Below are 24,746 nucleotides of genomic sequence, written 5' to 3' on the forward strand. Positions count from 1 at the left end.
GTCTTGGGTCTTCTACGGCACCCAATTTAGGGCAAAGACAAAACGAAAGTGTATCTTGAATATGCATCACAGGTTCCAAAAATGAAAAGAAATTGGATTTGGATAGCACTTACTAAATAGACAGATATGATACATGGTAAGAAGGTACACTGTCTGCCCTGTGATAGATTAAACTACTTTGTAGGAAAATTACTGTGAGCTAGTCACCACCACCACCGTGGCTAAATCTTTAATAAAATACTCTTCCATATTCAGGAGTGAGGTATGAAGTACACAATAAGCAAAGTGAAGTGGAGTGCCATTTATCAAACACCAGCCAGGTCTGTAATCCACTGTATCCTTTCTTTGTACTCTATTTGTCTTTTTGGTTACAGGGCGGGATATTTACCCAGAGCAATGGGCATGGGGCATGATAAGCCTCCTCTCCTCCTCTTCCCCTGTCTTATTCCTGTTGTCAGTCTTAGGGTAATTTGCTTCATTTCAGGCGGCCCTTTCATTGTTTAGCATTCCTTTCTGTCTTCCTCTCCTCTGCCTTACTTTAAAATAAGATCTTATGCTTCGGGAAATGACACCACAATGTGGGATTCAGTGGGAACGCTGGTGTCTACCATGGAGGACTGCCCAGGATGTATTTGGTAAGGACTTAGAAAGCCCCTTGACGAGACAGTGATGCAAAATGTTGTACCTAGCCCCTGGGTGGCAGTGTACAGCAAGTGCTGATGCCAACAAAAGCATTTTCAGGGTTAAGGCATATGTGCATTGTGTATGATTTATGTGTGTGCACATGTACTCATGTGCACATGCATAATGTTTGTGCAATGTGCATATAATAAATGTGTTCATCTGTTATGTGTACATGTATATATCAATGACATATATACATACATATATATTGTGTATGTTATGTATTTTGCATATATGCTACTTAGTTTCACAGTTGCTTCCAAAGTAAAGGGATTAATGAAAACTTTCTCTGAGTATTACTAACTCACTACTTTATCCCAGGATTCTCCCCTAAAACTATAATGACATCAACAAAAGTATCTAGTGCATTAGACTCTTATACTAAAAGTTTCTTGCTACACCAGCTAAGTAATGTCTGAGTTGCCATTGAAGCCATGGAAACATGTGGACATAAGTAGAAGAAGGGTCTGGAGTAGTGGAAATGGAGTTAGGGGTGTTTTGTGCCTTTCACTAAGGACACTACTGGATTAGGTAGTAACCTTGGGGCTGAATTATTTTTAGTACCATTCTAGCCCCTTTTTATTGTGTGAATGGCAATTTTATGACAAAGCACTTAGAATCCCTTCATACATCAGTAAAAGAGTGCAATCATGGAAATCTATAAGGCAACAATGTTAATAATAACTACATTTATAAATACAGAAGAAATTGAAATGGATGATCTTAAACAGACAGACAGCAGGTCTTTCTCTGAGCCTTGAACAGAGGTGGGCATGGTTCTTGTGGTAGAGGTGTTCTTGTTATTTGCTAAGAATTCTGTTCTTTGTGTTTTGCTCAGTCACTGTTTCTTCATTCCAGTGGTCATGATAGCATTGCTAAACATAAACACTCTGTTCACATTCACCAGTATTATTTTGTCACATTAGAATTCAATTAATTGCTTTCTCAACATGATAGTCCACTAAATTATAATTTCCTAAATATTTGTGAAGGTTTATTCTCATCTAATACTGCATTAATTCTCTTTTAAGAACCTCCAGTTCATGGAAAAAAAATTGTGAGGCAAGGGGTAGGAAGGCATAGATGATGTCAATTAAAATTCATAATTCAAGAAGGAGTGGTTGTTTTGCTGCCTGGTGCCAGGGGTTTGCATACACCTTATTATTTCTTCAATTTTCTTTATTTACAATGTTCCGCTTACAAGGTAAAATACAATTTCCCATTCACTTTAAAAATTAAGAACTATATGAAGTTGAGTATTGTTCTTTCAAGGTCTCTAAAGAACTGTATTGAAACTTTGATGAGAATTGTGTTGAATCTGTAGATTACTTTTGACAAGATGACCATTTTTACTATATTAATCCTACTTATTCATGAACGTGAGAGATCTTTCTACCTTCTGATATCTTCTCCAATTTCTTTTTTCTGAGGGAAAAGGGAGAGGGGGATGGAGAGACAGGAGATGAGAGGGAGGGACTGGGAGAAGAAGAGGGAAGGGAAGTTGCTATCCAGATATAAAGTAAAGAAATTAATTAGACATATTAGGACAATTTTGTTGATTAGTATATTGGGTACTACCTAATAACAAGAATGCTACTGTGTAGTTACATCTGTATACAGGAAACTAAAATTATAAAATATAGGTTAAAGAAGTATCTTTTCTTCACAAGGTCTCCGAAAATAATCTATACAATGCCCAATTCTGTATTTTGTCTTTCCTTATCCCTTTCCTTCTTCAGCAAAGTATCAAGAAAGGAAAAATTAATTTATTTATGTTTTGTCTTGTTTTCAAACGAATTTAAAATAACTTTAAAAAGACATGAAATAAATCCAACACTAAGCAAGGGCAATGTTCTGCAAGAAAGACAGGGGCCGAAGCAAAACTAGGAGCCTAAATGCCCTCGGCGAAGCCATGGATGACAGTAAGATGTGAGTTTCAGATCTAGTCCTCTCTCCTCTAGTAGTTCAAACAAAGAGGAACACAATTTCGAGAGATATCATGACAACGGCCAGCTTCCTCAGGAGATGGTAACTAGTTTTGGTACCTAGACTCATGGGAAACTTCTTACAGTGTCAGGCAGGTTCTTGTACAGAAAAAGAAAGACTATTCTTTATGTAGTATATGATAGACACACCCATTACTGTAGTAAAAAAGAGTTATAGATTAATGTAACATCTTGATAAATAAAATATCAGTGAAAGCAAGTTGTTGGCTATTCTTGTGTTTTGCATTTAGTCCTGTGTGTCTGGTGTCACAATCGGTTTGGAAGCCCCTGACCTTACAAAATTTACCATCTTACCTTGAAAATCAGCATTGATAAGTGAGAAACATGAGTGGTGGAACATCTTGAAAGTGGGTAATGTGAGAGTCCTGCAGTATCTGCAGACCAACCTAATCCATGGGTAGATGTCACAGTGGGTAGTTAAGTTTTGTGACTCCATAACATATCATTCAGACAGATGGTGATGTTTCCAGAGACAGGTTTCAATTTCTATTGTGTTGTGGTGAATTCATGATTTTGCTTCCTGTGCAGCTTGGAAAAGGAGTTGGTTTTTCTGTGTCTCATTTTAGAGGAAAGTCACATGCCACAGGTCAACTGGTTTGACGTTAGAAAGAAAAAAAAAATGGAGTTTCGTATATATTGCTCTTCTATTTATCTACATGAAGGATTTTGCCTGTTTAATCTGTCAATTAGAAATATCTTATCTTATGCAATGTATATTTTTGAAGCTTTATTTTTGAATTATAACTATCATATGAATCTATCATGTTTATTTTTTTATTATATTCTAGCAATAGTAACTGTTAAAAGCATTTTTCAGAAGTTGTTTAGAAGGCAGTAAAATATTTACATCATATTGGAAAAATAGTATTTTATGATATCAAGCATTGTATTAAAAGCTATAATTGCTCCTATTGGAGCAACTTGTCTAAATTATATTAATAATATCGAGCATGATTTTACTTTAAAATATGGAGATACAACATTTCAGGCAAGCTATCTTTTTGACTCTCTATCTGTCATGAAGGCCTTGATTCTTCCTTTAAATTATTTTCCTCATATAAATCATCTCTTCAAACAGTTTGTGTTTCCCCTTTTTGCAACTGCTTTTGAAAACACTGGGGAAAAGGAGGAAAATGTATCATACAAGGATGATGAATCTTGGATTAATAAGACAAAAATCTTCTCTGAAAATTCCAGACTCATGATATGCTAGAAAAGATATTTTATTCTTAGTAGATATTTTAGATGGCCAAACTACCTAATTTACAATGATGTCAATGGCTGTTTGACATCACTTTCTTTCATAGTATATGAAAGATCTGTCAACTCTTAAGAAAAATAATTGCCAGCTCCTACTATATGCACTCTCTTCCTTGAGTATGTCATATTCTTTGTTTTGGTTGGCTCCTTCTAGATCTAGCCTCATTTTACTTTACTAACTCAGTGTTCTAATTAAAAAAAAAGATTCTATCAAATTGAATTTGTGCTATCCATACACCTTTTTTATTTCTTTTTTACTTATTCACTTTACATCCTGCTCACTGCCCCCATCCCAATCACCCTCTCCTACAATCTTTCCCTCCAGCCTTTCTCCCCTTCTTTTCTGAGCTGGTAGGGACTCCTTGGGTATCACCCCAACCCTGGCACCTCAAGTCCTCAAGTGTAGACAGACACATCTTCTCCATCTCAGGCCAGACATGGCAGTTCAGCTAGAAGAACATAGTCCACCTGTAGGCAACGGCTTTTGGGATAGCCTCTGCTAGTTGTTCAGGACCCACATGAAGACCAAGCAGCACATCTGTTGCTGCTCTTCACCTTAATGCCTCGAAGCAGTGTCTCTCACTGAACCAAAGCCTACTCTTTTGTTTAGGATGGTTGGCCAGAAACATCACTGGACTTGTCTGTCTCTACCTTCCAACGCTGGTGTTAGGGTCCCAGGTTCTCATGCATGGTGGGGAATGTGAATTTGGGTCATCAGGCATTCCGAGAAAGCACTGTTACTGAATAAGTGACCTCCACAGCTTGTGAGACCTGTTTTGAAAATTCTTTTATTTAAAAAATGTGGGGACTATGAGGAATTACTCATACCTGATAAAAGGAATATGAGTAAAATAAGAATTAAATCTATGAAGCAGTCTGTGTTAAGACGTCAATAATGACAAGAAAAAGATTACAATTTCTTTTAAAAATTACAAGCAAAATAAATTAAGAAACAAAAGCACTTTAAGGTATATAATTTAAATGTAATGAAGATGATGTGATAAGCATTTTGAGTGGGGAGGTCATCTGACAGGAAAAGAATGTCTTCAGAGGTCAGGGTCCAGATTATTTTATAGGACTGAGAATGGGAGAGAACCACCAACCAGGAACTTATTCAGCCTGTTGGCTTGCCATTTTATAGTCAGGCAGGAGCACAGTATGGTCTCTGTCCTTGGGGAGCACTAGACCAGTAATACCATTTCTAAGACCAGGCCACTTGGTAGCACTAAAATTGCCTGCATAGCCATTCTCTAGTTATGCAGCCAGGGAAACGGCAGTGGGTTCTGTTTCTGCACTCCACTTGTCCTGGGAAGTCAGAAGTTGACTAGCCTTGTGTGGAAAAAAAATCAATAAAGCATTTATAGCCCTTCATGAAAGAAAAGATTTCTGAAAGGGGAATGTGTCGGTTACATGGAGAGATGACCCTGTGTGAAGGTGGGAAGGGTTAGTGTAAGCGGATTAAGCGGTAGTGACTACAGGGAACATGTGCCAGTATTTCTGATTTATGTTAGCGTTCACGTAGTGAGTGTTATCTGGAGAATAGTGATGCTTTTCAAACCCCATTGATGAAGGTCTGTTTACACAGCAGTGGCGTGAAGTTGCTGAAGTACCCTGTACTAAAGGATTCTTCTTTGCGTAGGTGATGAGGCTTTTGTTTCTTAAGGGAGAGATGCTGGTTCTCATTTGAGTAGGTGAATTTTTGGCTTTATCATCTGGCTCACAAAAGATGGCTAGTTATTTTTTTTACCATCAATTTCTGTACAGGCAAGTTTGTAATTGTCTCTCTTTTAGAATGGGGCATGAGAGTTTCAAGAGGAAATTGCCCCTTGCTTGCCTCCTAAGCAAAACTGTACTACTGTTCCTGCAAAGGTAACCTGCAATTGTTACCCAGTTATCCCCATGCTGCCAAAGCTAGAGTAGAGGTACCTTTAACAGACAAGTTCATTTTCAAATTGCCAGACTACTAAATCAAGTAGCCCCTTTTCTTCCCATTCACTGGTTTTCACTTTATTAAGGTTATTTGGAATAAGTTTAGTTTAGTTTTCATGGATGTTTTCAGTTATCAAATATATGACATAATTCACTTACTTTAATTTTAGCTAAAGTTTGCTTAATATTTTAACTGATTTGCCTTTTAACTTGTGCACCCTGAAATTTAAGGACTATCATTTCCAATGAAATAAATGACTCTACAGACATGTGGGGATTTTGTGAAAGGACATCTTTCTATTGATTAGTGTTAAGGTTTTAGGAACCGAGTATCTCTTCTCAAAGTATAAAAGGGTGGTATGAGCACTGTGGACGTGTGGGCATTTTGTCTTGATCTGCCTGTATAGCCCTCAAATCTTTATTGTTATGTTCTACATGATTTCTACTTCCAAAGCTACTTTGTAGGTCAAAGACTTAAAGATCAAAGGACTCCAATCCAATCTGACATAGACAGACACCATTTAAAGTCTAAATAATTCCCAATCCAAGAAGTTGCTTTCTGATTTATTTCCTCTTCCATTCACCATGAATCAGGATTCTTGCTCTCTTTCCAAGATAGGCATCTCTTTTATGCATTTTCTTAGTAACCTTAAAAAAATGCCCTTTTACTGCTTTACTTGATTTAGTAGTCTGGCTATTTGAAAATGAGCTTGTCTGTTAAAGTTAAAGCTTGTCTACAGCTTTGTCAGTGTACTGGCTGGTTTTGTGTGTCAACCTGACACAAGCTAGAGTTACCACAAAGGACCCTTGATGAAATGACTCCATGAGTTTCAGCTGTAAGTCATTTTCTCCGTTAGTGATCATGGGTGGGAGGACCTATTATGGTGGTGCCATCCCTGGACTGGTAGTCCTGGTTTCTATAAGAAAGCAAACTGAGCATGTCAGGGGAAGCAAGTCCAGTAAGCAACATCCCTCCATGGCCTCTGCATCAGCTCCTGTCTCCAAGTTCCTGTCCTGTGTGAGTTATTGTCCTGATTTTGGTTGGTGATGAACAGCAATGTGGAAGTGTAAGCTGAATAACTTCTTTCCTCCCCAACTTGATTCTTGGTCATGATATTTGTGCAGGATTATAAACACTAAGAAAAATTGGTGCCAGGATAGTGGGGCATTCCTGTGATATCCTGATCATGTTTTGGGGAGGACTGTGGAAGGACTTTGGAACTTTGGGCTAGAAGAGTCATTGGGTGTTAAGAGCTCTGGGGGATGTTCTATAGGAGCTTGGAAGATAATGTTGAAAAGAATGCAAAGGATAGAGGCCTGGCTTGTGAAACTTCAGAGGTGTTTAAAAGAAAGACTTTTTATCAGAGCCGTTGCTGTTTTGATTGTGAAGATTTTGTGGGTTTTTGTTAGCTGGGGCTGAAGAATAAACTGTGATTAACAAGGTACCAGAACTACTAAAGTGAAACCTTTGCATTACTTGGGTGATTTATGCTGGCTAGCTGGAGCTAAGGAATTAACAGTCATTAAGAAGAGACCAGCATCACCAAGGTGAAATCTTCTGGGAAGTGTTTTCTGAGAGCACTGAGGTGTGTTCCAGAAGCAACCACGATTGTACCTCATGTTGGTAGCCAGATTTGGTAATATACAAATCATCTGAGTGGTAGTGGTTTTGAAACATGAAGGGGTAGCAGCTGATGCTTGGCACTGTGAGAGACCAGGAGAGGCCATTGGTGAAGGTGCAGCCTCAGTGGCAGTTGAAGGCCCAGGACTGAAGGGGTCAGAGCAGTTGAGGCTTAGCACCATGAAAGGTGCTTCTGAGAGGCTATTTATGAAAGTGCAGTCCGGTTGCAGCAGAAGACAGCAGTGTTTTGGAGATGCCAGTACCGTGAGATGACCACCAAGAGCAGCAGCAGGCAGCTGGAGCTTAGAAGACAAGGTGTGTACGATAAAGGGCAAAGCAGGAGAAGTGACTCAACCTCTTGGAGAAGCTCAGTAGATCATGAGTGGATCCCAGACATTAAATGGTTAGAGTTTGATTTTTCTTCTGATTGTGACTGTGCCCTGATATTTTTCCCTCTTGAAGTAAGAAAGTATTTTGGTGGAGCCTACCATTAAGAGACTTTGAATTGTACAAAGACTTTGAATTTCCAAAGGGATTGGACATTTTAGAGAGATTGAAAGTTTAATATGTAAGAACTTGGTAGAGTGTCCCAATACAAGTAGGGGAGGGAGACAAGAACTCAAGGGTCTTGTTTGCCATAAGATGGATTTAAGGCTAGCCAGGGCTTCAAGAGACTCCAGATTTTTTAATGTACAATTGAGAGAGATGGGGGGATAACACTGATCTATAATTGTAACCTTTCCAACCTCAGTGGCTTGGATGCTTGCTGTTTTTTGTTGTGATCACGGACTCTGCATAGTTTGAAACAGTAATGCTATACGCTTCTACACCTCAAGCTTACACTGCCCTATTTCAAAGCCTTGAGCTTCCTCAAAGGCCTTTGAAGGAATTTGGATTAAGAAATCTTAAAACTTCTTAAATACTGCAACGAGTTGCAATAGTTGTTATAAAACGCGATGCTTTTCTATTTGAAGAAAATGTCTTTGTATGTGTCTTAAATTTTTCAATATTTTAGATGAGATTTTAAAAATTTGTCATTGTCATTACAAGGGATGACACACAGCTGGTCAACATCATCTGTATCCTACTGGTAGAGAGGGATCTTTAAAAAAACCAACCAAATTATGTAGATAATATGTTGTTTTGATTATATATTTAGTCTTGATAAGCTTCTAAAGCCTTCGCTGTGATTTAAACCCCTTGAATTTCAGTGTATGGAACAGAGTTTCTTTGGAACAAGCGCGACATGTTAAAATAGCAATTATTCTCGTAATTGCAAATAGCTGAAGCTTCCTGGATTTCTGATGCTCTTATTCTGGGCCTGATTTGCAATATGTTTTGATTGCCTTCCCTAAATTCTTTTTCATTTTCTGTAGTTACATATATATTTTTAAACCACGTTTTTACTCTAAAATTCATCTGAAAAAAGTTTTATAAAAAGGAAGTCCATAGAATAGTAAGGACAAGAAAGAAAGTATTCTCCAGTCTCTTAAAACGCTATCTGTATCTTTTGAGGAGCTTTGAAATGTCCCAAAGGAACATTTTCTTCACTATTTTATAATTAATATGTTAATAAAGCATCCTTGAGGCCTCTTTGCAAATACAAACCAAATTATAGCTAAAAGGGCTTTGCTTTGGGGACTGGAAAGGTAACTCAGTGAGTAAGCCAACTCACTGTACAAGTGTGAGGACCGGAGTTCAGGTCTCAGCATCCTGGAAAAGAAGTTGAGCATGGCTGTGCATGTGCCTGAAACCCCAGCACTGTGCAAAGCAGAGACAAGGGAGTCATGGAGGCTTACGGTGGGCTGCCACCTAGCTCCAGTTTCAATGACAGATTCCCTCTCAAGAGAATAAAACAAAGTGATGGAGAAGGATGCCCATGTCCTCTTCAGACCTTCACACATGCACCGGCATGTGGAGCCTTCATGCATATATATGTACAGCACAATAAATACACACACACACACACACACACACACACACACACACACAGACAGAGAGACAGAGACAGAGAGACAGAGAGAGACACACACAGAGAGAAACAATGCTTTCATTATGAAAAGAACAAGCTACTTTCTTATTCTCTAAAAATGACTATCTTGTGTTTCTCTACTATTCTGAGCTATTGGTAATTAGAAGTATAATACAGGATATAAAATTGTTCTCAGTGGTTACTGTTGTCCAAAATCTTTGGAGGTTATACAGGATACAAAGCCCTTATTAAAGGTTCTAGGTTCTCTCAGCTATGTCGTCACCTAATCATGGCCTTATATATTGACTGCATATTCTTAGCTACAATCCTGTTTCTCTAAGACAGTATGTTTTTAAATTCAAAGAGACTTTCGTATTGACTTCAATCAATATAGCATAAAATAGGAATTCTTAGACTCATTTGTGTGTGTGTGTGTGTGTGTGTGTGTTTTGTTCATAAATTATTTCAATATTTTATACTCAGTTGTTGCAGTGGATGGCACAAGATCACGGTTTTACAAACAGACTTGATAAACTTAATGCAACAGTATTAGAAATCAATAGCCTGTGCTTTACTGTACATTGTACCAAAATATACAATAGGGTGGCTTCCATAAATCATTTAGTCCCAGTCATGATTGATGACCTCATAACTCACGAGTGATGGGGCAAAGCAGAGCCCCAAACGAGTTATGAAATGTCATCAATAACAAGTGGAAACAAATGATTTATCCAGTGTCACAGCCCATTTTATGTTCAGTTTATGCAACAGCAGTTAATGATAAAAACACCCCACATGGGTGCAGCTTGTCTTATCTATCATGGACAAACTCACTCTTCCTACACTATTTCTCACTAGGTTAGTGGTGCTTACTGATCATGAACAAAATGATCTAGGTTTGAAGTAGGGATGTAAGTTGACAGAGAAGATACATGTGATCTTTATATATTTAAATTCTTTTGTAGTCTCCATTTAGATACTCGCTTCACCTCTTTTAAAACTGTCCTTTCTTTTCCTTTCCTGTACAGCAAAGAACACAGAAGACAATGTCTGCAGGTATGTAATTCATATTGTTTTTTCAATTGGCATTACTTTTTGGAGACAGGAAGTCCTTATACACTGTGGCCCTTTAGAAGCTGTAGGTCATTATGGGAAAACTAGGAAATGTTGTCATTTAGTATACGCTCTTTTTTCTGTGCGATTCTTCTCGTTAGCATATCCAGGGGATTTTATTTCAGAAGTTTTTATTGGCTTGATCAGGTTAGACACAAATTTATTTTAATGATGCGGAGCACATATTCAGTTGGTCACTGTCAAAGCTCATTCTGATAATTTCTGGTAGCTGTAATACTTAATATGTAATAACACATCCCGTGCTCCTTGAAGCTAAGTTTCTGTTACCTTCAGACTTTATCCGCTGACTTAAAGGGATGTATTTCAGTAGAACTCTGTTTGCCATCTTTCTTTCCTTTTTTCAGAAGATAGATGAAGCCATGTTAAGCATGTTGGTGTTTCATTGGCTGTTAATATAACAGTGCCCTTGTGAAGGGAATTGTGTTGGGCCTCAGAAAAATATGACTGAATTACATCTGATGAATTTATGCCATTTCAACTTTTTCTTTAATTTCCTTTGTAAACTACCAACCGATTTTTTAAAAACATTTATACCAACTTATAGCATACAACTGAATTTAGGTTTTAGGTTAGTAACTATATACATGCTGAGATTTGACAGAGGCTTGGAAGAAAATGTTGTATGGAATGATAACTATGAACTTCTCTTTACAAGAAAACAACCTAAAATGAGACCATTACAGAGTTTTCTTTTTTCGTTTACTTTTGCCTGTCTGGATGGAACCAGAGGCTAGATATCCCAGAGAGCCAGAATAGAACCAACCTGTCTGGAAACATTAATTAAATTATTCCTAATGATATTCTGCTATACTCATGTGTCAGTGCCTAGCCCAGTTTTCGTCAGAGATGTGTCATCTTGCAACAGATGGGAACAGAGGCAGAGCCTCCACAGCCAAACAGAGAAGGGGGGAAGGATTGAAGGAGCCAGAGGGGTTGAGTACACCAAGAGAACATGGTTCACAGAATAAACTCAGCAGGGCTTATAGGGGTTCACAGAGAATGAAGTGACAATCACAGCCACTGTATGAGTCTGAGTGAGGTTCTCTGCCTATATGCTATGGTTGTGTTGCTGGGTGTTCTCATGTGACTGATAGAAGTTGAAGTCAGGGAAGGGTGTCTTTGACTCTTTCCCATGCTCTTGGGACCCTTTTAGTCATGCTAGATTGTGTAACCCAGCCTTTGCATAAGGGTTTGTGCCTAGTTTTATTATAATGTGTTATGCCATATTCAGTTGATCTCTCGGGGAGGCCTGCACATTTTTCTGAAGGAAAACAGGAGGCGTAGATCTGGGGAAGAAGAGAGGGGTGTGGGGTAATAGTATTAGTGTGAGAAGGGGAAATTGCTTTTGGGATTTAATGTATAAAAGTAGGATAAAATTTTTAAGAAATGAAAAAAATAGATTTTTGTATCCTTCTCTCATTATATCCTGACCTCAGTTTCTCCTGCCTCCACTCTTTTCCCAGTTCTTCCCTGCACCTCCTATCTCTCCCAAGCCAGTTTTTCAAAATAACTGAAAAAAAAAACAAACAAACAAATAACAGACCTCCCAAGGATATCAAATGAACACTGCAAAACAAGTTACAATAATAACTAAGCATAAACCCTCATATCAAGGTTGGATGAGGCAACGCAGGGGGAGAAAAAGTGTCCCAAGAGCATGGAAAAGAGTCAGAGATACCCCTCACTCTCAGTATTAGGGGTACCACAAGAACAACAGGCCACGCAACCGTAATGTGTATAAAGAGGACCTAGCTCAGACCAATACAGAGTCCCTGTTTATTGCTTTAGTCTCTGTGATCCCTATGAGCTTAGTTCATTTCGTAGGCTGTGTTCCTGACATGTTCTTGAACCTGCTGGCTCCTGTAACCCACCCTCCTTTCTTTTGTGGGTTTTCCCTGGCTTTGCCTAGTGTTTGGCTGTGGTTCTCCACATCTACTTTCATCAATTGCTACATGATGCCTCTTTGATGACAATTGAATTAGGCACTATTATATACTCTATGAGTATAACAGGATATCATTAGTGATTATTTCATTAATTTTTCCCAAGTTTTGCTTGGTTCTATCCTGAGTCTTTGGACTCTGATTACTGGCCATCCAGGCAATGTCAAGTATTGCTCCCTCTCGTGCTATGGGCTTCAGGTTGGTTGGGACTAGCCATTGGTTTGTCTCTTCTACAAGTTCTGTGCCACCATTGCCATAGCCCATATTGGAGGCAGGTAAAATTATAGGTTGAAGTTCTTGTGGCTGGGTTGGTGTCCCAGTCCCACTGTATCATCCATTACTAAGAGTCTTTACTAGGGCCACCCCTGAATATTGCAGAATTTCTGCCACAATATGTTTCCACACAGGCCTGGAAATGTCCCCAATTCTAGTCATCTCTCTCAAAACTCTCTGTCTCCATTTATTTCTCCAGCCTACCTGATCCCTCCTCTTTCCATCCCCACATGCCCCCAGTCTATTCTCTAAATCTATTCTATTCCCCCTTCCCAGGGAAATCCATGTGTTTCCCCTTGAGCCCTCCTTTTTACATAGCCTCTCCAGGTCTGTGAATTATATTCTGATTATCCTTTACTTCATAAATAATATCTATTCATAAGTGAGTACACAGCATGTGTGTCATTTTGAGTCTGTATTCTCTCATTCATAATGAATTTTTTTCTTGTTCCATCCATTTCCATACAAATTTCACCATGCCATTGTTTTTAACAGCTACATTGTGTAAATGTATCACATTATTTATCCATTCTTAGGTAGAGAGACACCAAGGTTGATTCCAGTTTCTGGCTATTATGAATAAAGCCAGAGTTGAACAAGTGTTCTTGTGGTAGGATGAAGCATCCTTACAGTGTATGTCCAAGAGTGGTACAACTGGTATTGAAATAGATTGATTCCTAATTTTCTAAGGAACTGTCATGTTGATTTCCGTAGTGGCTATACAAGTTTGTACTTCCTCCAGCAATGAAGGAGTGTTCCTCCTGCTTCAATTCTTCCAGCATGAGCTGTCACTTGTGTTATTTATCTTAGTAATTTTGACAGGTGTAAGGTAGAATCTCAAAGTGATTTTGATTTACATTTCCCCAATGGCTAAAAATGTGGAACATTTCTTTAGGTGTTTCTCAGTCATTTGGGATTCCTCTGTTGAGAATTCTGTTTAGACTTGTACCCTATTTTTCAAGTTCAATTCCTTGGTTTGTTCTCTAATTTCTAGAGTTATTTATATTTTTTGGAACTTAGCCGCCTGACAGACGTGGAGTTGGTGAAAATTTTGTTCTACTAATGGTGTCCTTTGACTTACAGAAGATTTTTAGCCCCATTTATTAATTGTTAATCTTAGGACCTGCACTGTAGGTATTCTGCTTAAGATGTTGTCTCCTGTACTAATGCCTTCAAGGTTATTCTTTGCTTTTTCTTCTATCAGGTTCAGTGCATCTGGTTTTATTTTGAGGCTTTTGATCTACTTGGACTTGAGTTTTATGCAAGTCTTCCTAGGTATGTGGTTAAATGTCTGGGTCTTTGATTCAACTTCATTGATCAATCTGTCTACTTTTATGCCAGTACCATGTGGTTTGTGTTATTATAGAGTATACAGCAGCTTAAAATGAGAGATGGTGATACCTCTGGAGGTTTTTATTGTACATGATTGTTTTGAATATTTTTTCTTTTTTTATTGAACTTTTTTTATTTACATTTCAAATGTTATCCCCTTTCCTTAGTTCCTGTCCATAAATCCCCAATTCACTCTCCCTGCTTCTATGAGAGTGTCCGTCCACACATCTACTCTTTCCCACCTCCCTGTTTTGACATTCCCCTACACTGAGGCATCGAGCCTTAGCATGACCAATGGCTTCTCCTCCCGTCGATGCCCAAGAAGGACAACCTCTGCTACACATGGAGCTAGGGCCATGGGTCTGTCCATGTGTAGTCTTTGGGTAATAGTGGTTTAGACCCTGGGAGCTATGGTTGGTTGGTATTGTTGTTCTTATGGGGTTGCAAGCCCTTCAGCTCCTTTAATCCTTTCTCAAATTCCTCCAACAGGAACCCCATTTACAGTTCAATGGCTTTCTGCTAGCATTCATCTCTGTATTTGTCATGCTCTGACTGAGGCTCTCAGGAGGCAGCTTTATCAGGATCATGTCATGATGTACTTCTTGGCTTCATAGACACTATCTAATTTTGGTGGCTGTATATATATATATATATATATATATATATATTCACATATATATGTATACACACACACACACACACACACACACACACACATATATATATATATATATATATATATATATATATATATATATATATATATATGCTCTTTCCCCAGGTGGGGCAGGTTCTGAATGACCATTGCTTCAGTCTCTGCTCGAAACTTTGTCTCCATATTCCCTCCTATGAATATTTTCCCCCTTTTAAGAAGCATCCACACTTTGGTCATCCTTCTTCTTGAGCTTCATGTGGTCTGTGGATTGTATCTTGGGGCTAATATCCACTTATCAGTGAGTGCATAGCATGTATGTGTTTTTGTGATTGGGTTTTCTTACTGAGGATGATATTTTCTAGTTCAATCTACTTGCCTATGAATTTCATAAAGTCATTGTTTTTGATAGCAATCTATTGTGAGTATTGTGTAGATGTACCACATTTTCTGTATCCATTTCTCTGTTGAAGTGCATCTGGGTTCTTTCCAGTTTCTGGTTATTATAAATAAGGCTGCTATGAACATAGTGGAACATGTGTCTTTGTTGTATGTTGGAGCATCTTTTGAGTATATGCTCAAGAGAGGTATAGCTGGGTCCTCAGGTAGTTCAATGACCAATTTTCTGAGGAACCCCCAGACTGATTTCCAAAGTAGTTTTACCAGCTTGCAATCCCACTAACAATGGAGGAGTGTTCCTCTATCTCCACATCCTTTCCAGCATCTGCTGTCACCTGAGTTTTTATCTTAGCCATTCTGACTGGTGTGAGGTGGAATCTCAGGGTTGTTTTACTCTAAGGATGTTGAACATTTCTTTAGGTACTTCTCAGCCATTCGATATTCCTCAGTTGAGAATTCATTGTTTAGCTCTGCACCCTAGTTTTCATAGGGTTATTTGGTTCTCTGGAGTCTAACTTCTCAAGTTCTTTGTATATTTTGGATATTAGCTCTCTATCAGATGTAAGATTGGTAAAGATCTTTTCCCAATCTGTTGATTGCTGTTTTATCCTAATGACAGTGCCCTTTGCCTTACAGAAGCTTAGTAGTTTTCTGAGGTCCCATTTGTCGATTCTTGATCTTAGAGCATAAACCATTGGTGTTTTCATAGTGGATTATGTTGATGGATTTCTGTACATTGAACCATCCCTGCATCCCTGGGATGAAACCTACTTGATCATGATGGATGACTGTTTTGATTCGTTCTTGGATTTTGTTTGTGAGAATTTTATTGAGTGTTTTGCAGCGATATTCATAAGGGAAATTGGTCTGAAGTTCTCTTTCTTTGTTGGGTCTTTGTGTGGTTTATGTATATGTGTAACTGTGGCTTCATGGAAGGAATTGGGTAGTGCTCCTTCTGTTTCTATTTTGTGGAATAGTTTGGACACTATTGCTATGAATTCTTCTATGAAAGTCTGATAGAATTTCCCACTAAATTCTTCTGGTCCTCGGCTTTATTTGTTGGGAAATTTAATAACCGCTTCTATTCCTTTAGGAGTTATGGGAATATTTAGATGTTTTTTTTTTTTTTTTTGGTTCTTTTTTTCGGAGCTGGGGACCGAACCCAGGGCCTTGCACTTCCTAGGCAAGCGCTCTACCACTGAGCTAAATCCCCAACCCCTAGATGGTTTATCTGATCCTGATTTAACTTTGGTTCATGGTATCTGTCTAGAAAATTTTCCATTTCATCCAGATTATCCAGTTTTGTTGAACATAGGCTTTTGTAGTAGGATCTGGTAGGATCTGTTTTTTTTTTTTAATTTCCTCAGATTCTGTTGTCATCTCTCCCCTTTCATTTCTGATTTTGTTAATTTGGATATAATCCTTGTGCCCTTTGGTTAGTGTGGGTAAGGGTTTATCTATCTTGTTGATTTTCTCAAAGAACCAGCTCCTGGTTTTGTTGATTTTTTGTATAGTCCTTTTTGTTTCTACTTGGTTGATTTCAGCCCTGAGCTTAATTATTTCCTGTATTCTAGTCTTCTTCAGGATATTTCAGTCTTTTTGTTCTACAGCTTTTAGGTAAGCAGTCAAGCCACTAATTTATACTCTTTCCAGATTCTTTTCAGAGGTACTCAGAGCTATGAATTTTCCTCTTAGCACTGCTTCATTGAGCAGAGCGTTGTCCACCTTCCATGTATATGTGGGCTTTCTGTTGTTTTTGTTGTTAGTGAAGACTTGCCTTAGTCTGTTGTGATCTGATAGGATGCATGACATTGTTTCTATCTTCTTGTATCTGTTGAGGCCTGTTCTTTGGCCAATTATATGCTCAACTTTGGAGAAGGTACCATGAGATACTGAGAAAAAGGTATAATCTTTTGTTTTAGGATGGAATGTTCTATAAATATCTGTAAAAGCCATTTGGTTCATAACTTCTGTTAGTTTCTCTATTCTCTGTTTAATTTCTGTTTCCATGATCTGTCCATTGATGAGAGTGGGCTGTTGAAATCTCCCACTATTATTGTGTGAGGCGCAATGTGTGATTTGAGCTTTACTAAGGTTTCTTTTATGAATATAGGTGCCCTTGCATTTGAAGCATAGATATTTAAGACTGAGAATTCATCTTGCTGGATTCTTCCTTTGATGAATATAAAGTGTCCTTCCTTATCTATTTTGATAACTTTTGGTTGAAAGTCAATTTTATTCAATATTAAAATGGCTACTCCAGCTTTTTCCTTGGGGCCATTTGCTTGGAAAGTTGTTTTCCAGCCCTTTTCTGAAGTAGTGTCTGCCTTTGTCACTGAGGTGTGTTTCCTTTATGCAGCAAAATGCTGGGTCCTCTTTATGTAAGCAGTCTGTTAGTCTATGTCTTTTTATTGGGGAATTGAGTCCATTGAGGTTAAGAGATATTAAGGAATAGTGACTGTTGTTTCTGGTTATTTTTGTTGTTAGAGGTGGAATTATGTTTGTGTGTCCCTGTTTTTTAGGTTCATTGCAAGGAAATTACTTTATTGCTCTTTCTAGGGTGTAGTTTCCCTCCTTGTGTTGGAGTTTCCCATCTATTATCCTTTGTAGGGCTAGATTTTTATAAAGATATTATGTAAATTTGGTTTTGTTCTAGAATATCTTGATTTCTCCATCTATGTTAATTGAGCATTTTGTTGGATATAGTAGTCTGGGTTACTTTGTGTTATCTTAGGGTCTGTATGACATCTGCCCAGGAGCTTTTGGCTTTCATAGTCTCTGGTGAGAAATCTGGTGTAATTCTTATAGGTCTGCCTTTATACCTAGTATCCTTATGTTTGATCTTCTCATTGTGTCCTGGATTTCCTGAATGTTTTGCGTTACTTGCTTTTTGTGTTTTCCATTATCTTTGATGGTTGTATCAATGTTTTCTATGGTATCTTCTGCCCCTGAGATTCTCTTTTCTACCTTTTGTATTCTGTCCTTGATGCTTGCATATGTGACTCCTGATATCTTTCCTAGGTTTCCTATCTCTAGGTTTGTCTCCCTTTGTGCTTTCTTTATTTTTTCTATTTTCATTTTTAGATTCTGGATGGTTTTGTTCAATACCTTCACCTGTTTCTTGTTTTCCTGTATTTCTTTAAGGGAGTTATTTATGTCTTTTTTAAAGTCCTCTATCATCATCATGAGATGTGATTTTTAAATCCAAATCTTTCTTTTCCAGTGTGTTTGGATATCTAGTATTTGCTTTGGTGGGAGAACTGGCTTCTGATTGTGTCTTGGTTTATTTGCTTAGGTTTCTTTGCTTGCCTCTCACCATCAGGTTGTCTCTGGTGTTAGCTTGCCTTGCTGTCTCTGACAGTGACTTGACCCTCTTGTAAGCCTTTGTGTCAGCATGACTGTAGACTTGATTTCTTTCAACTGGATCTGGGAACAGAGAGCTGCTTCTGGGTTTATGTGTCCTAAAGTCTCCAGTCTGGTTGCTTGGAGTGGAAGGTTTGTCAGCACTCCAAGTGAATGTCTTTCAGTTCTGGGCTCATGCAGAAACCAGAAGGTTCCTGTTGCTGACTGCTCCTATATTTCCCTATTCAGAGGGAAGACACAAGGCAGGTTCCTCTAGTCTCCCGTGCTCTCAGGATTGTCCACACTTCTGAGAGTCAAACTCTCTTCCTCGGGGGACTTTGGAACAGAGGACTGTGGGAGCAGTTCAGCTCCAGTTGCAGCCAGAAACTGGAAGTGTCCTGTCCCAGAGGACTTCTGTCTTTCTGTATCCTGCAGCTAACGAGTGGGTTCCTTGAGCAGAAGAGTTTATCTTACCTCTGTTCTCAGGTGTGTTAGTGCTCTGGCGACTGACTTTCAGACTCCTTTCGGCCTTTGGCTCAGGCAGAAGAGTGGTTCTGCCTCTGACAGCTCTTAGGTTCCTGTGCCCAGAGGGCACAGAGGACACTAGGTGGGATCCTCTTTTTTTTTTTTTTTTTTTTTTTTTTTTTTTCGGAGCTGGGGACTGAACCCAGGGCCTTGCGCTTACTAGGCAAGCGCTCTTCCACTGAGCCAAATCCCCAACCCTAGGTGGGATCCTCTTGGTTCAGGAATATGGGGAGAAGTAGTTGTCTCCTCTGAGCTCTCAGGATTGTCTGCATTCTGTGACCTTTTTTTTTTTTTTTGACAATTATTGTTTTGATGATTATTCGCCTTTCCATATCAAGTATTTTCCTTTCAAAGTCTGTAAAACTTGTATTGGAATGTTGATGAGGATTGCATTTCGAATCTGTAGATTGCTTTTGTTAATATAGTCATTTTTTACCATGCTAACCCTGCTGATCCATGAGCATGGAAGATCTTTCTATCTTCTGATATCTTCAACTTTTTTCTTCAAAGGCATGAAGTTTTTATTGTCCAAGTCTTTCACATTCTTGGTTAGATTTACCCCAAGATATTTAATATTGTTTGGGATTACTGTGAAGGGTCTTATATTTCTGTTTTTTTTCTTAATCACTTGTTGTTTGTGTATAGGAGGGCTATTGGTTTGCTATTAGTTAATCATGTATCCAGCTACATTGCAGAAAATGTATAGCAGCTGTAGGAATTCCCTGGTAGAATTTTTTTAGGGTCACCATTTTCTATATACTACCATGCCATAATATATAGTATATATAATACATAGTCTATATTATTGCCCCTGCTAGACCTTTAAGTATTATATTGAATATATTTGAAAAGAGTGGACAGCCTTATTTTGTTTCTGAATTTAGTAGAATTGCTTTGTGTTTCTCTTCATTTACTTTGATGTTGTGCATAGGTGTGCTGAAAATTTTCTTTATTATATTAACATTTGTCTGTTGTATCTCTGATCTCTCCAAGGCTTTTGTCCTGAAGGAATGTTGGATTTTTGACCAAGGCTTTTACAGCATTGAATTAGATGATTGTGCGTGTGTGTGTGTGTGTGTGTGTGTGTGTGTGTGTGTGTGTGTGTGTGTGTTTTTATTTAAGGTTTTTGTTTGCCAGATTACTGTCTTAATTAGGGTTACCATTGCTGTGAAGAGACACCATGACCAATGCAACTCTTCTAAAGGACCACATTTACTTGATGTTGGCTTACTGGTTCAGATGTTCAGGCCATTATCATCAAGACTAGAGCATGGCAACATTCATGCAGGCATGGCTCAAGAAGAGCTGAGAGTTCTACATCTTGATCAGAATGCTGACAGAAGAAGACTGGCTTCCAGGCAGCAGGGGGAATGTCTCAAAGCCTATACCCACAGTGACAAACTTCCTTCAACAAGGTCACACCTCCTAATAGTGCTACTCCTGGACCAAGCATAATCAAACCACCACATTTACAATGAAAGATTTTTTTTAAAAATATTGAGCCTGCACAGCATCTCTGAGATGATGTGATTAAGTAATCATAGTGGCTGTTCTTTTTGATGTGTTCTTGGATTTGGTTTGCCAGTATTTTATTGAATATTTTTGCATCAATGTTCATGAGGGAAATTTGTAATTCCTCTTCTTTGTTGAGTCTTTGTGTGGTTTGGGTATCAGAGTTACTATGACCTCATTAAATGAATTTGACAAAGTTCTTTCTGTTCTATTTTGTGGAATAATTTGAAAACTATTGTCATTAACTCTTAGAAAATCTGATAGAATTTTGTGCTAAAACATCTACCAAACCTTTTTTTTCCTGGTTGGTATACTTTAAAATTTTTGTGTCTTAATACTTTATAAAAAATTAAGCTGTTACACACCCCCCTCCAGGGCTACCCTCCAACAGGTCCTCATCCTACTCATCCTATTCTTCCTCCTCCCTGTCTCCAAGAGGAGGTTCCTCTTTCCCCCACCACCAGACCCTCCATACTCCCTGTGGCCTCAAGTTTCTCTAGGGTTATGCCCATCTTCTCCTACTGAGGTGACCAGGCAGTCCTCTGCTTTATATGTGTTGGGGGCCTTGGGTCAGCTCTTGTATGCTGCCTAGTTGATGGCTCAGTGCCTGAGTGATCTCAGGAGTCCAGGTCAGTTGAGACTATTGTCTTCCTATGGGATAGTCCTCCTCTTCAGCATCTTCCATACTTTCCCTAATTCAACCACAGGTGTCCCTTAATTCAACCCAATGGTTAGGTGTAAGTATCTGCTTCTGTCTCACTCAACTGCTTGTTGAGCCTTTCAGCAGACAGCCATGTTAGGCCCCTGTCTGTAAGCACACCATAACATCAATAATATAGTGTTAGGCCATGAAGCCTCCCATTGAGATGGATCCCAATTTGGACTGCCTTTCCCTCAGTCTCTACTCCATTTTTGTCCCTGTAGTTCTTTTGGGCAGGAACAACTCTGGGTCAAAGATTTTGATTGGGATGGCAAACCTATCCCTCCATTGATGCCTTGTCTTTCTACTGGAGGTGGACTCTATGAATTTCCACGCCCCTACTGTTGTGCATTTCATCTAAGATCCCTCCATTTTAGTTCTAAGAGTCTCTTATCTCCCAGGTTTCTGGTACTTTCTAGAGGGTTCCCCTACCTCCTGCTCCTCAAGGTTGCATATGTTCATTCATTCTGCTGGCCCTTAGGGCTTCTCTTCTCCCCCCAAATATATGATCATCTTTCCCTTTTCCCCTTCCCTTCCCCTTTCCTACCCAGAACCCTCCCTACCTCTGCTTCCTCTGATTGCTTTCTTCTCCCCCTCAAGTGTGATTGAAACAGGGCCCTTTGACTTGTTAACCTTGAATTGTGTGGATTGTATTCTAGGCTTTTTGGCTAATATCCACTTATTAGTGAGTACATACCAGGCATGTCTTTTTGGGTCTGAGTTACGCCACTAAAACTAGATAAGATTGATAAACCTAAAAAATGCATGCTGAAATGGACTGGGTATAGATCTCTCTGGAGAGACCTATCCAGAGCATGTCCAATACAGAGGTCAATGCTAGCAGCAAACTACTGAACTGAGAATAGGAAGTATTGAGTTGAAGGAGCTTGCAACCCAATAAGAACAATAATGCCAACCAACCAGAGCATCCAGAGACTAAACCACTACTGAAAGACTATACATGGACTGACTCAGAGCTCCAACTGCATATGAAGCAGAGAATAGACTTGTTGGGGCATCAGTGGAAGGGGAAGCACTTGGTCCTGCTAAGGTTGGACCCCCAATGCAGGGGAATATGGGGGTGGGGCTGTAAAGGGGATAGATGGAAGGAATACCCATATGGGGGAGGGGAAGGGAATGGGGGCTTATGGACAGGAAACCAGGAAAGGGAATAACATTTGAAATGTAAGTAAAGAAATATATCTAATAAAAATAAAAAAGTAAAATCATCTTGGTGGATGTTTTCTTTGATAAGTATGAAGTGTCCTTCCCTATATCTTTTGATTAATTTTGGTTTGAATTTTATTTTTTAGATATTAGAATGGCTACACTAGCTCTTTTCCTAGGTCCATTTCCTTGGAAATATCCTTTTTTATCCTTTTAGTCTAAGGTAACTTCTTTCTTTCATGTTGAGACATGCTTTCTTGCATGTGGCACAGGGATGGGTCATACTTATGCACTCATTCTGTTTGTGTCTTTTTATTTAGGCTTTGAATCCATTGATATTGACATATATATATATTCCAATGAATGCTCATTTCATGAAGATGATAGAGGACTTTAAGAAGGACATAAATAGCTCCCTTAAAGAAATGCAGAAGAACACAAGTAAACAAGTAGAAATCCTTAAAGAGGAAACACTTAAATCCCTTAAAGAAATACAGGAGAACACAATAAAACTGGTGAAGGAATTGAACAAAACCATCCAGGATCTAAAAATGGAAATAGAATGATTAAAGAAAACTCAAAAGGAGACAGCCCTGGAGATGGAAAAATCTAGAAAAGAGAACAGAAATCACAGATACAAGCATTGCCACCAGAACACAAGAGATACAGTAGACAAATCTCAGTGGTAGAAGATACCGTAGAACACATTGACACAACAGTTAAGGAAAATACAAAAAACCCAAAAAACCCCTCATATCTCAAAACATTGAAGAAATTCAGGACACAATGAAAAGGCCAAATCTGAGAATAATAGGTATAGAGGACAGTGACGATTCCCAACTCAAAGGGCTGGCAAACATATTCAACAAAATTATAGAAGAAATCTAAAGAAAGAAATGCCTATAAACATGTAAGAAGCGTACAGAACACCAAATAGATGAGACTAGAAAAGAAATTCCTTCTGTCACATAGTAATTAAATGACCAAATGCACAGAACAAAGATTATTAAAATCAGTAAGGGAAAAAGGTCAAGTAACATAAAGGCAAACCTATCAGAATTACACCAGACTTCTCAGCATAGACTCTAAAAGACAAAAGATCTGGGCAGATGTCATACAGACCTTAAGAGAACAAAAATGCCAGCCCAGGCTACTATATCCAGCAAAAATCTCAATTAACATAGATGGAGAAGACAAGATATATTTCCATGACAAAACCAAATTTACACAATATCTTTCCACAGATCTTGTCCTACAAAAGATAATAGATAGAAAACTCTAACACAAGGAAGGAAACTTCATTCTAGAAAAAGCAAGAAAGTAATCTTCTTTCAACTAACCCAAAAGAAGATAGCCACACAAACATAATTCCACCTCTAACAACAAAATTAATGGGGAGCATCAATACTATTCTTTAATATCTCTTAATATCAATGGACTCAATTCCCCAATAAAAAGACAGACTAACAGACTGAATGTGTAAAGAAGACCCAGCATTTTGCTGCATGTAGGAAACTCACCTCAGAGTCAAACACAGACATTTCCTCAAAGTAAAAGAGTGGGGAAAAATTTTCCAAACAAATGGTCCCAAGAAACAAGCTGGAGTAGTCATTTTAATATCTAATAAAGTAGACCTTCAACGAAAACTTGTCAAAAAAGATGGGGAGGGACACTACATATACATTAAAGGAAAATACACCAAGATAAAGTCTCAATTCTGAACATCTATGCTGCAAATGCAAGGGCACCCACATCTGTAAAACAAACAAACAAACAAACAAACAAACAAAAAACCATTATTGAAGCTCAAAGCATGCATTGAACATCTCACAATAATAGTAGGAGATTTCAACACCTCATTCTCACCAATGGACAGATCATGGAAACAGAAACTAAACAGAGACCCAGTGAAATTAACTAATCATGTAGTTATGAACCACATGGATTTTACTGATCTCCCCAGAGCATTTTACCCTAAAACAAAAAAAAAATACCTTCTTTTCAACATCTCATGGTATCTTCTCAAAAATCAACTACACACTCAGACACAAAACAGGCCTCAATAGATACCAGAACATTGTATTAATCTCATGTATTCTATTGGACAACCACTGATACGACTGGTCTTCAAAGAAACAAACACAACAGAAAGCTGAACAACTATGTACTTGGTCAGGTAAGAAATAAAGAAATTAAAGACATTTTAAATTTAATGAAAATGAAGGCACGGTTTATCCAAACTTATGGGACACAATGAAAGCAGTGCTAAGAGGAAAACTCCTAGCTCTGAGTGCC

General features: G+C 38.4%; 1 long non-coding RNA gene across 1 annotated transcript in view; it reads left to right on the forward strand.

The window, feature by feature from the left end:
• The window catches only part of LOC116902817, a 165,835-nt gene that overhangs the window by 3,362 nt on the left and 137,727 nt on the right, over positions 1-24,746 (forward strand). The window contains exon 2 of the long non-coding RNA XR_004388237.1: positions 10,501-10,528. This is a non-coding gene — a long non-coding RNA (uncharacterized LOC116902817). The remainder of the gene's footprint in view (positions 1-10,500; positions 10,529-24,746) is intronic.

This window comes from Rattus rattus, chromosome 1 (assembly GCF_011064425.1).
Source record: "Rattus rattus isolate New Zealand chromosome 1, Rrattus_CSIRO_v1, whole genome shotgun sequence".
NCBI classification, from domain to species: Eukaryota; Metazoa; Chordata; class Mammalia; order Rodentia; family Muridae; genus Rattus; species Rattus rattus.